The 12,755-nt window shown below is 45.8% G+C and overlaps 1 long non-coding RNA gene across 1 annotated transcript in view; it reads left to right on the top strand.

The window, feature by feature from the left end:
* LOC308184893 overlaps positions 1-12,755 on the top strand; it is a 470,974-nt gene that overhangs the window by 453,756 nt on the left and 4,463 nt on the right. The gene's annotated exons all lie outside the window — the stretch shown is intronic.

Raw genomic sequence — 12,755 nt, 5'->3', positions numbered from 1 at the left:
TGCTGTTCGTGTTTGTAGGCAGAAAATTCGTGTGGCCAAAGCACACCTAGAGTTGAAGCTGGCTGTGTCTGTGAGAGAAAATAAAAAGGGCTTTTTCAGATATGTGAATGGAAAAAGGAGAACTAAAGAATACATAGGGCCGCTCCTTGATAGGGAAGGTCTCCTCACAGACAATGACATAGGCAAAGCAGAGACGCTTAACGCCTTCTTTGCCTCTGTCTTCAATGCCGATGATGGGCTTCGGGACCCAGGGTGCCCTGAACTAGAGGACCGGGACGGTGGGGATGACAAACTCCCAACCGACCCTGAACGTGTGCGGGATTTGCTACTCCACCTGGATCCCTACAAGTCCATGGGTCCGGATGGGATTCATCCCCGGGTGCTGAAAGAGCTGGCGGACGTCATCGCGGAACCTCTCTCAATTATTTTTCAACGATCCTGGGAATTTGGAGAGGTCCCGGTAAACTGGAAGCTGGCAAATGTTGTGCCGATTTACAAGAAGGGTCAGAAAGAAGACCCTAGCAATTACAGGCCTGTCAGTCTCACGTCAGTGCCTGGTAAAATCATGGAGAAGATGGTTCTCGAACTTATTGAGGCTCACCTGGGGGACAAAGCAGTCATTGGTCCCAGCCAGCATGGGTTTGTGAAGGGCAGGTCCTGCCTAACTAACCTGATTTCCTTTTATGATAAGATCACCCGTATGATGGACCAAGGGAAACCAGCTGATGTGATTTTTTTGGACTTCAGCAAGGCTTTTGACACGGTTTCCCATAGGATCCTACTGGACAAAATGTCCACCATACAGCTAAATAAAAACATCATACAATGGGTGAGCAATTGGCTAACGGGCAGGGCCCAAAGGGTTATGGTAAATGGGGCTGCGTCAGGCTGGCGGGCGGTCACCAGTGGGGTCCCTCAAGGCTCCATTTTAGGGCCGGTACTTTTCAATATTTTTATAAACAATCTGGATGTAGGAATAGAAGGTATTTTGAGCAAGTTTGCTGATGACACCAAACTTGGAGGAGTTGTGGACTCGAATGAGGGTGGAAAGGCCTTGCAGAGGGATCTGGATAGGTTGGAGAGCTGGGCGATCACCAACCGCATGAAGTTCAATAAGAGCAAGTGCCGGGTCCTGCACCTGGGACGGGGAAACCCTGGCTGCACATACAGACTGGGCGATGAGACGCTAGAGAGCAGCCTAGAAGAGAGGGATCTGGGGGTCGTGGTAGACAGCAAGTTGAATATGAGCCAGCAGTGTGCCCTGGCGGCCAGGAGGGCCAACCGTGTCCTGGGGTGCATCAAGCACGGCATCACTAGTAGGTCAAGGGAGGTGATTGTCCCGCTCTACTCTGCGCTGGTGCGGCCTCACCTCGAGTACTGTGTGCAGTTCTGGGCACCACAGTATAAAAAGGACATGAAACTGTTGGAGAGTGTACAGAGGAGGGCTACGAAGATGGTGAAAGGCCTGGAGGGGAAGACGTACAAGGAACGGCTGAGGTCACTGGGCCTGTTCAGCCTGGAGAAGAGGAGGCTGAGGGGAGACCTCATCACAGTCTACAACTTCCTCGTAAGGGGGTGTCGAGAGGCAGGAGACCTTTTCTCCATTAACACCAGTGACAGGACCCGCGGGAACGGGGTTAAGCTGAGGCAGGGGAAGTTTAGGCTCGACATCAGGAGGGGGTTCTTCACAGAGAGGGTGGTTGCACACTGGAACAGGCTCCCCAGGGAAGTGGTCACTGCACCGAGCCTGTCTGAATTTAAGAAGAGATTGGACTGTGCACTTAGTCACATGGTCTGAACTTTTGGGTAGACCTGTGCGGTATCAAGAGTTGGACTTGATGATCCTTAAGGGTCCCTTCCAACTCAGGATATTCTATGATTCTATGATTCTATGATCTTCCCTCCACAGTACCACCAGAGATCTGCCCTGGGGATCTCAAGTCTTGAGCAGTTTCCCATCAAGTCCTCGGTAGCATTCAAGGTCCTCGTGCACGAGGCAAATTCTCCCAGATGCCGGGTAGCACTCACACCCTGCCGTGAGAGGCAAGCTGTATGGTTACCTATAGCTGTGGAGAATGCAGGGGGAACCCTGATATTGCTATCACGCAAGGAAGGGAACAGCAAAGAGAGAGACTTACAGGCCTCATTTCCCCAGGCAGTCTTTTCTCGGTACAATGCAATCATACATCGCATCCCCTGGGAATCCCTGGTCCACCCCAATGGGCAGGGCACTATCTGGGCAATCGGTCATCCCGAGGCACAAGCATGGCAATTGCTATGGTTGAGACTCTGGACAGTATATTTGACCCATTCTATCCAGGCATTCACATCCCCATACCCTGTTTCAATCTCAAATGTTTCAACCGCCGCATTTCAAAGAGGGCCTCCTGTTTTCTCTCCTGTTTTCTCCTTGAGTTTCTCCCTTTCTCTGATGGAAATAGAGGATCGTTTCCATACAGCTATTCTCAATCTGGCTGTTGGGTCTCTCCCAGTTATTTGTTCTCTCTGCTCAATTGTCATTGGGCATTTAAATCTCCACAAGCTAACACCTCACAAGCATCAAACATGACAGACTGTGGTACATAACCCTCTGTCACAGTCACCCATATTTTGACGGGGTATCCCGTCTTACTATTATCTGGTCATGCCTTTTCCAAGCTGCCAATTGACCAAGGCCTTCTCTGAGGCCTACAATCACTAAAAATAAAATTAATAGTTGATTTTCCTGTCATTATTTTTAACCCTCAGGTTCCCAAATAATTATCAATACAAATAATAAGATATGTGTACACTACTACTAGAACCAAAAACCCCTTGGGAGCACTTCAATTCGCTATAGGTCTGTCCTTTCTCTCAATCACAAGTCACACTCATTAGTTACCTGTGAAAATAAAAGGTTAGTTTACAATTGTAAGCTTTTATCCTGCTCAGAGTCCATTATGAGGTTTTTCTTTTTGATTTTAACTTTCAACCAGTCTTCTGTAGGAACAGCTTCCCAGGTACTAGGGTCGACGGGTGCTTTCACTCGAGTATAGTGAGTCCAACCTTTTTCTGCAGTTCTTACGGCTGTTTCAGTTGTTACTAGTACTTGGAATTGTCCTTCCCATTCAGGCTGGAGTTTTGATTCTTTCCAGGTCCGAATCAGGACCCAATTTCCTGGGTGATGGTGGTGAATGGGGAATTCCAAAGGTGGGGTTTGAGCCAACAGCCTACGGGTCCTGAGAGATGACAAAGAAGAGGACAACCCCAGAATACAGTTCTTAAGAAAACTCTCTCATTTCGAATTGTGGTATCTCATCCCTTCTGCCCAGATAGGGTAATCCGAACAGCATCTCATATGGTGAAATTCCTATATCGTTTCTTGGTGCTGTTTGAACCTGTAGGAGTGCTAAAGGTAAGCATTTTACCCAAGGAAGTTGGCTTTCTAACACTAATTTAGTTAATTGCTTCTTTAATGTCTGGTTCATTCACTCTACCTTCCCTGAAGAGGAGGGGTGCCAGGGGGTGTAAAAATCCCACTCAATCTCTAAGGCCTGCATTAACCCTTGCAGTACTTGTGAAGTGAAATGACTTCCTTGATCTGAATCAATGTTTTCAGCTATCCCATATCTAGGGACTATTTGCTCCAGTGATACCTTAGCCACCGTGTTCGCAGTGGCAGATACCGAGGGGAAAGCTTACACACACCCAGTCACGTGGTCAATTAGGACAAACAAGTACTTAAATCTCCCTCCTTTAGGTAACTCAGTAAAGTCTACCTGTATACTTTGGAAAGGTCGAATCCCTGGCTCCCGTCCCCCTTGTGGGAATAAAAATGTTGTTTTTGCAGAGTTACATTGTTTAAAGGTAAGGAATGGGGTATTGAGATACGCTTGCAGTGATGAGAAAACTTAGCAGGCGACCTTGTAAAATGCAGACAACCAGACTCCTTAGAACAATTAGGTGAAAATCACAGTGTTAAGTCAAGTCAGAGAAGTGAAGAAACATTACCAGTTCAAACTGTAAAAAAGTCTAAAGAAATTTGAAATTTAACAGGCCGACAACTGAAGGCCAGGCATTGTCTGTGAAGCATCGGATAGATTGTGAACCTGGATTACCCACTCAGTGGGGAAACAGGGGAGGGTCCTGTCATCAAAAAGTATATAAACTGTGTTTTGGAACCAGTAGGTGTGCTCCTGCTTGTGGGACGCCTGCCATTGCAATCGCGAATAAATTACTACTTCACTGAGATCCTCGCCTGAGCCTAAGTTATTGGCTACGGAGTGTTTCTCACAATTTGCGGGCTCGTCCGGGATCCAGTCACCTACCGGGGAGCCCCACCGCCGCAGCAGCAGGAAGGCATGCCCCGCTGATTTCAGGGTCCTGTGCATCGGCGGTGGCGGTTCTGCGGAGAGCTGACAGAGGGCCCGAGACTGATTAAAGAGGCAGGATCCGTGAAGTAGTGGGGAAGGGAAGAAGGTAGGCACTCCGGGTTTAAGAATTGATCCGGTAACTCTGTGCACAGACCAAGGTAAGAAATATTAAGTATTGCCTTGGGGGTCGGGTGAGACTCTGTGTGACGTGTGATTGAGACGTACTTTTGTACGAAGCGAGTGTGGAGTCCTGATCCGCGGTTCCCTAGCTCCGCGAGGGGCGCGGCCGGAGACGGACAAAGCGTGAGATAAGGGACAGAAAGGAAGAGTCTCGGGAAATTTGGTGTACGGTAAGCCCTTGCACAGGGAAGTGCTTGGCAATACACCAGGGAAATTTGGTGTGTGGTAGTCCTTGCACGGGGAAGTGCTTGGAAGTACACCAGGGAATCTGGTAAACTCATAGGTGTGCGGTACCCCTTGCACGGGGAAGTGCTTGGCAGTACAGCCCCATTTTCCAGAATCGGAACGTTAGTGTGTGGTACCCTGCAGGAGGGAAATTTCTGTAGCAGCACACTGACAAGGGCTAGGAGAAATGGGAAATATGAGTTCCAGGGGACAGGGAAATATCCCTGGGGGAGTGCCTACCGAAAGTTCTTCCCGAAGAATTATAAGAAATTGGAAAAATAATCTCAAAATTAGAGGAGATGATAAAAGAAAAAAAAAATGGTTAAATATTGTGTATTAGTCTGGACAAAAGAACCAATTAAGGAAACAGCAGTATTTTGGCCAAAATACGGGTCTGATGAAAATTCAGGCTTTAAGTTTATATGTAAACAATAAGATTCCTTTTTTTTTTTCCAGAGGAGGAGCCAAGTTATGCTCCCTATAATCCTAATATTGCACCGGTGGCAGCAGCAGTCGCTCCAGGAAGGGAGACAGGGACTGTAATTAACACTGTCCCTAGAGAAGGGCGTACTCTAGGCTCTGACAACAATTAGAACAAGGTAGAAGAGGTACTGAGAATTTTGCCTTCCCTGATACTAACAGCACTAACACTAACTGTGTATTCTCTTAAGTGAACTTCCCCCCATCCTTACCAGCAGAGAGGTTAGGTGTTTTAAGGAGATGAAGTCTTTAATTGAGGACCCCAACAGGCTAGCTGATCTATTAGACCAGTTCCTAGGACTTAACTTATACTCTTGGGGGGGGAATTATGTATATAAATATGCTGTTTACAGGGAAAGAAATGGGAATGATCAGGAGGAGAGCTGCTGTACAAAAATGGGAAAGAGCTCATCCTCCAGGACCGGGGGTAATACCGGCAGGGCAGAAATACCCACTTGCCAGCATTGCTCCCACATGACCCCTGTGCTGCGCACTATCACCACTCCAGCCAGGATCGGCAAGTGGGCACCCCTGCTCTGCCGGTATTACCCCCAGTCCCGGAGGATGAGCTCTTTCCCACTCTTGTATAGCAGCTCTCCTCCTGATCATTCTCATTTCTTCCCCTGTAAACAACATACTTAGTAGAGACATCATATCCCCCAAGAGTATAAGTTAGGTCCTAGGAACTGGTCTAATTGTTCAGCTAGCCTGATGGGGTCCTCAGTTAAAGACTTCATCTCCTTAAAACCCCTAACACCTCTCTGCCGGTAAGGAGAGGGGGGAGTTCACCTAAGAGGACACACAGTTAGTGTTAGTACTGTTAGTATCAGGGAAGGAAAAATTCTCAATCTCTCTTCTACCTTGTTCTAATTCTTACCAGAGCCTAGAGTACGCTCTTCTCTAGGGACAGTGTTAATTGCAGTCCCTGTCTCCTTTCCTGGAGCGACTGCTGCTGCCACCGGTGCAATATTAGGATTATAGGGAGCATAACTTGGCTCCTTCTCTGAAAAAGGAATCTTATTGTTTACACATAAATTTAAAGCTTGAATTTTCATCAGACCCGTATTTTGGCCAAAATACTGCTGTTTCCTTAATTGGTTCTTTTGTCCAGATTGATACACAATATTTAACCATTTTCTTCTTTTATCATCTCCTCTAATTTTGAGATTATTTTTCCAATTTCTCATAATTCTTCAGGAAGAACTGTCAGAAGGCACTCCCCCAGGGATATCTCCCTGTCCCCTGGAACACATATTTTCCCATTTCTCCTAGCCCTTGTCAGTGTGCTGCTACAGAAATTTCCCTCCTGCAGGGTACCACACACTAACATTCCGATTCTGGAAAATGGGGGTGTACTCCCAAGCACTTCACCGTGCAAGGACTACCGTACACCAAATTTCCCGAGACTCTTCCTTTCTCTCCCTTATCTCACGCTTCGTCTGTCTCCGGCCGCGCCCCTCGCGGAGCTAGGGAACCGCGGATCAGGACTCCACACTCGCTTCGTACAAAAGTACGTCTCAATCACACGTCACACAGAGTCTCACCCGACCCCCAAGGCAATACTTAATATTTCTTACCTTGGTCTGTGCACAGAGTTACCGGATCAATTCTTAAACCCGGAGTGCCTACCTTCTTCCCTTCCCCACTACTTCACGGATCCTGCCTCTTTAATCAGTCTCGGGCCCTCTGTCAGCTCTCCGCAGAACCGCCACCGCCGATGCACAGGACCGCTGAAATCAGCGGGGCATGCCTTCCTGCTGCTGCGGCGGTGGGGCTCCCCGGTAGGTGACTGGATCCCGGACGAGCCCCCAAATTGTGAGAAACACTCCGTAGCCAATGACTTAGGCTCAGGCGAGGATCTCAGTGAAGTAGCATTTTTATTTGCGATTGCAATGGCAGGCATCCCTCGAGCAGGAGCACACCTACTAGTTCCATAACACAGTTTATATAATATTTTGTTTCTCGACGACCGGGACCCTCCCCTGTTTTCCCATTGAGTGGGTAATCCAGGTTCGCAATCTATCCGATGCTTCACAGACAATACATGGCTTTCAGTTGTCGGCCTGTTGTAAGTAAATTTCTTTTGACTTTTTTACAGTTTGAACTGGTAATGTTTCTTACACAGTGATTTCCGCCTAATTGCTCTAAGGAGTCTGGTTGTCTGCATTTTACAAGGTCGCCTGCTAAGCTTTCTTATCACTGCAAGCATATCTCAATACCCCATTCCTTACCTTTAAACAATGTAACTCTGTGCAAAAACAACGTTTTTATTCCCACACTTCTACAAGAGACATAGCACAAACCTTCTGAAAAAAAAATACTAGATTTGATCTCTGAGAAGAAAAAGAAATCACAGAATCACGGAATTGTAGGGGTTGGAAGGTACCTCAAAAGATCATCGGGTCCAACCCCCCTGCCAAAGCAGGAACTGTACCACTAAAAAATGAGATCAAGCCACAAATGTCAGCTGTTCTTTCGAGAACTAAGGCAGTTCTCTGATCTGTTTTGTGTGCACTGTTTTAGATTATCCATTCATTAAAATATCATTAATGCACATAATTCAAGTGGAAAAAAATCTGTGAATTACAATGTTTTCTAGCTGCTAGGCCTCATATTACACGGCCACTTCGGGTTTTTTTCCACATTTAGATTTTATCTGTTAAACTTGTTGTGGTTTAACCTGGCCTGCAGCTAAACACCACACAGACGTTCGCTCACCCTCCCCCCTCCCTCTCTGGGATGGGGGAGAGAAACGGGAAAGTGAAGCCTGCGAGTTGAGATAAAGACAGTTTATTAGGACAGAAAAGAAACGAAAATAATAATAATAATGTGTACAAACAAATGATGTACAAATGCAATTGCTCACCACCCGCTGACCGACGCCTAGCCTATCCCCGAGCAGCCGGCCCCCCACCCCGGCCAGCCACCCCTATATATTGTTTAGCATGACGTCAGATGGTATGGAATACCCCTTTGGCCAGTTTGGGTCAGCTGTCCTGGGTCTGTCCCCTCCCAGCTCCTGCTGCACCCCCAGCCTGCCCGCTGGCAGGACAGAGCGAGAAGCTGAAAAGTCCTTGGCTTGGTGTAAGCACTGCTCTGCAGCAATTAAAACATCAGCATGTTATCAGCGCTCTTCTCATCCTAATCCAAAACATAGCACCCTACCAGCTACTAGGAGGAAAATTAACTCTATCCTAGCTGGAACCAGGACAAAACTGTAATTCAGAGGCAATTAACAGTGTCCTAATTGCCTACTTTTCTTTCACGGGTTTTTGGTTGTCTTTCTTTTTTAATCCCAGGTCTACAGCATCTAACCCCAAGTTACTGTGCAAACTTACATGTATGTCATTTTTAACGAGAAAAAAAAAAAAACAGCTTTTTATAAATAAATAAATAAGCCAACAGAGCTTACTCCTGCTTGCCCCAAAAGTAATTGTGTTATCTCACCTTCTGGTACCTATTTTGTTTTTCAGAATGCTCTACACCAGTATAACACCATTTTATGTTTAATGGTTCACACTTGTGAGTTCTCATGAGCTCATTTTTTCAGTCATGACCATTTTAAAAAACACATTTAGTGAATTGACTATATTCTGCATTCTTATAGTAAAGTTGCTCTGTATCATTTAAATCACTGCCAGTATTATCTACCATCTTAGCACAGCAGGTGGATATGAAAGATATTTTTCACAGTAGTTCTCTGCCACACAGTCACCAACCACTTCAGGTTTCTTCTTTAGATCTTTGCACCCAAACAAAAATAAGCCCAACACAAAAGCGTATCGTTCTGGACCACTGAAATGCTTTTGTCCCAAAGGCTCTATGGATCAAGAAGGAACACCCTGGCAAAGCAAGACTGTTTCAGTAACTGCAGCATCCAGTTCATGGTCTTCCACTACTCTTCGTAGATGGGGTATAAATACACCTTTAACACAGCTCCAAGTGGCATCAGAAACAAATTTTTTTTCATAGGACAGCCTGAGAGCATTTTGAAGATCAATCACTAAAAAGAATGGGAAAAACAAACAAACAAACACACTGTAACACGTAAGCATCCCCGAGCTAATAAGAATCAGCTTCAGTTAAGACATTTTGGCAAAATGTTCCAAATGAATAAGTCCACCAGAGATGCTCAGTGTGCTTTAGAGATTACACAGAACATTTTTAAGATAAACTTCACACTTACACACCTCTCCTAGCTCCTAAAACAGAATTATTATATTTTAATGAAATAGTTGAAACTTAATTTAAAAAGCCCTCTCATACAAGAATAGTGCCCTCCCCAAAATATCGGGCACTCGATATACTTTGGTATTACTTTGCTGGCATCTTTTTATTAACACTATCATCAAAACGTTGATTTTGATTCAAAAAAGTGATGAACAGCTGAGCAAAGAGCTTTTATCAGACCAAGGGATACGAGCAAAAGAAAATCTGAAGTGGCAGCAGCACACCAGTGTCAGTTTTTTATCATATCTGGCAAAGGAGCTGAAAACATTAAAACAATACTTCTAAGGTGAAAGGCATGGCTGTGGGGACATCCTACGACCAGTGTTCAGTGCAGAACGCTGACAGGAGACATGTCCCAGAAGCACGACTCCTGGCAGATGGTTTCCTTCAGGGATTTATTATTTATTTTTTTTTTGGCACAAGAGAGCAAGAAATTGAAAACTGGAGATATAGAACAAGAGACTAGCACTGTAATCCATCCTGCATGAGAAAGCACTACTTTTCAGTAACCTGTTCAGCAAAGGAACGAGGCTCGATAGCAGGAGGAAAAGATAATTAGTAATGTACCTGAAATAATGCTGCAGGTTAGAAACACACACACTGAGAATAACAATGTTAAAGCTAGTGACAGCAGCCTGCTCTCTGCTGAGAAAGGGAGTTAGGAGAATATAATAATTTACTAACTTTTAGAGAATTTACTAACTTTTTAGAAAAGGGGAGACTGAGAGAGGGAGTTAGGGGAATCTTATCAAGTAGAGATAGAGTGCTGACGGCATGAAACTAGGACTAACTATGGTGCTTGTGCAAATTAATTAAAGCAAGAAGCCTTGGGCCCCTTTACCAAGGTCAGTCTCTTAATAAGGGTGTGAGCCTATCTTAAGAAACTGGTAGAAACTGCTCCTGTGGATGGACAAGACCCAAGAAGCAACTGAGTCTGCGCAGAGACAAGAGGTCAACTAGCGGTGATGAGGAAGAGTCATCAATCTTCATCCCCACGATCCCCGACGACCACCACCAGAATACACTGCGCAAGCGCAGATGGGAGGAGTTTATGGAAATGACTCCTTGGAACTAATTTTAATACGAAGCGGGGACAGGTTATGAGTATGTATAGGCGTATTGTGAAACTTCATGCATATGTAACTCTTTACTGCATATAACCAAGGCAAGTTGCCGCGTCAGGTGCGCACGACTTTGGCGGGACTACCCCCCGTGCCGCCCAGCGCTGAATAAACATACCTACTTTACAATCTTACTGATTGTGGAGTCTGTTTTCCGCAAGTCAGTTTGGCGAGCCAGCCAGGAGACGCTCTGCTCGGCTGCGGGATCGACTGCGGAGCGGATGCCCCTAGGTGCACCCCGAGTATTTTCCTCGGAGGAGCCTCCACTCTCAGCCGCTCACCGCGGGAGCAGACAAGGACCTCCTGAAGCTGCGGACAAACGGTATGTTTTATAGTACAGGAAGGGCCTGTAAGTCGTACGCGTGGCTGGGGCAGCTGGTAAATCGCGCAGAGACGTCTGGCGTGCAGCATAGTCCCCATATGGGAGGAGGGTACCCTGCAGGCTGACCGATAGAGCGGTCACGGGAGATTTGGTGACCGATGGAGTGGTCAAGGGGGATTTGCTGACCGATAGAATCAAGGGGGATTTGCTGACTGATAGAGCAGCCGCTAGCGATCTTGGGAGTAGATCGAGCAAATCCGAGGTTACCGCTGCATCCCAGTTTTGGGAGCCAGGACGGACCTGCTAATGACTGTATAAGACGCAGGAGAAGGGTAAGCGGGCCTCCCACAATTGTGACAAGGTTATCTGGGTAATATTTGCAGCTGCTGTAGGGATAATAATTGGAGTGTTGATAATTGTATGTCTTATTTGTGGATGTCTGGGTATCTCATGTTGAAAGCATTTGTGTATGTGTTTGAGACAAAGTATTGTTGTGAAGTGAATTACTCCACAAGGAACATGGCCGGAGATGATACAAACAAGTTTGGTTATTGTTTTAAGTGATATATTCTTGTGGTATGAGCGAGAAGTGCAAGGGGCCTCTCTGTGTGATTGAGTGATTGTGCTGTGTGAGTGAGACGCAGCATTGCTGCGAAGCGAGTGTGGAGTTCGGATCCGCGGTTCCGTATTCTCCGCGAGGAGAGCGGCCGGAGACGAACTAAGTGCATGACAGACCGAAAAGAAGTGCTGTTTTATCCAAGTGTTGATTGGTGGTGCCCAATATACGGGCCCGGCGGTGCATCTTGCAATCCAATTTCGTTCTTAAATGTTTTGACTGTGTCAAGGAGGAAGGTGGGAGCATTATCTAAGTAACAGTTTAGAAGTTTGGGTATATTTGCGGTGGTGTTTGGTCAGTTTCCCAAGTACGGGGGGAGGGGGGCTGACTGATTATCAAAGCCGTAGAATGGAGAGTCACTTCTTTGGTGGTTCGGGCCTGAGCCCTGGGAATTTGGTAAGAAGGGGGAGAGCGAATTTATTTAGGCCTCAATACCTTTTAAACCCCCATCTTGACAGATACACAGGAGCGATTCCCTGTTTTGTGTGGGCTTACTAACAAAGTGCATGAGAAAAATTAGCATTTGGCTTGAAATTCGGTCTTATCGAAATGTAAATTTTGTGGAAAAGGTGTTATTGTTTGTCTAGAAGACGGAAGGCCGAGTGCTTCAGGTGTTTTTCTGAAGTCCTGCGGATTTATGATTGGAACGGGGCTCATTAATAATCTGAAATAGTAAAGTTTGTATGTGGAAAGAAGAGTTTAATCCCAGAGAATTGGGACGTTTGGGAAGAAGATTAGGAAAAGATAGTAAAAACCTGCAATAAAAAGGTTTGCGTGGAAATTGAAACAAGGGACAGTAACTAATATAAATAAATAAAAGGGAATGGGAAATCAAGGAAATGGGTAATATCCAAAACAAAGACGTCCAAAAGAAAGCTTCCTTGGGTGCATATTGGCACATTGGAAGGGTATTGTTAGAAATGGGGGCACAGAAAGCAAGAGGACTTCCACTAAGTATTGCAGTCAGTGGTGGCCACTATATAAACTAAATGGCCACTTTATGGATCAATCGACTATAACAGTGTCTTGCAATTAATGTTGTTTTTGAGGAGAGAAGGAAAATAGGATGAAATGTTGTATACTGATACTTTGTTTCAGCATCTTGGAGGGAAAAGGGTATGGAATTAAGTTGGCCCCTGACTGAGCCTTTGGTGTTGGCATTAGAAAAGTACAGGCTGGAGAAAGATAAAGGAAGTGTTAAAAGGGTTGTTGAAGGTGTTAAAGGTTGT

Source organism: Anser brachyrhynchus (genome assembly GCF_964034855.1).
Source record: "Anser brachyrhynchus genome assembly, chromosome: W".
Lineage (NCBI taxonomy): Eukaryota > Metazoa > Chordata > Aves > Anseriformes > Anatidae > Anser > Anser brachyrhynchus.
The sequence above is the reverse complement of the archived record's forward strand: the minus strand, read 5'-3'. Positions and strand labels throughout refer to the sequence as shown.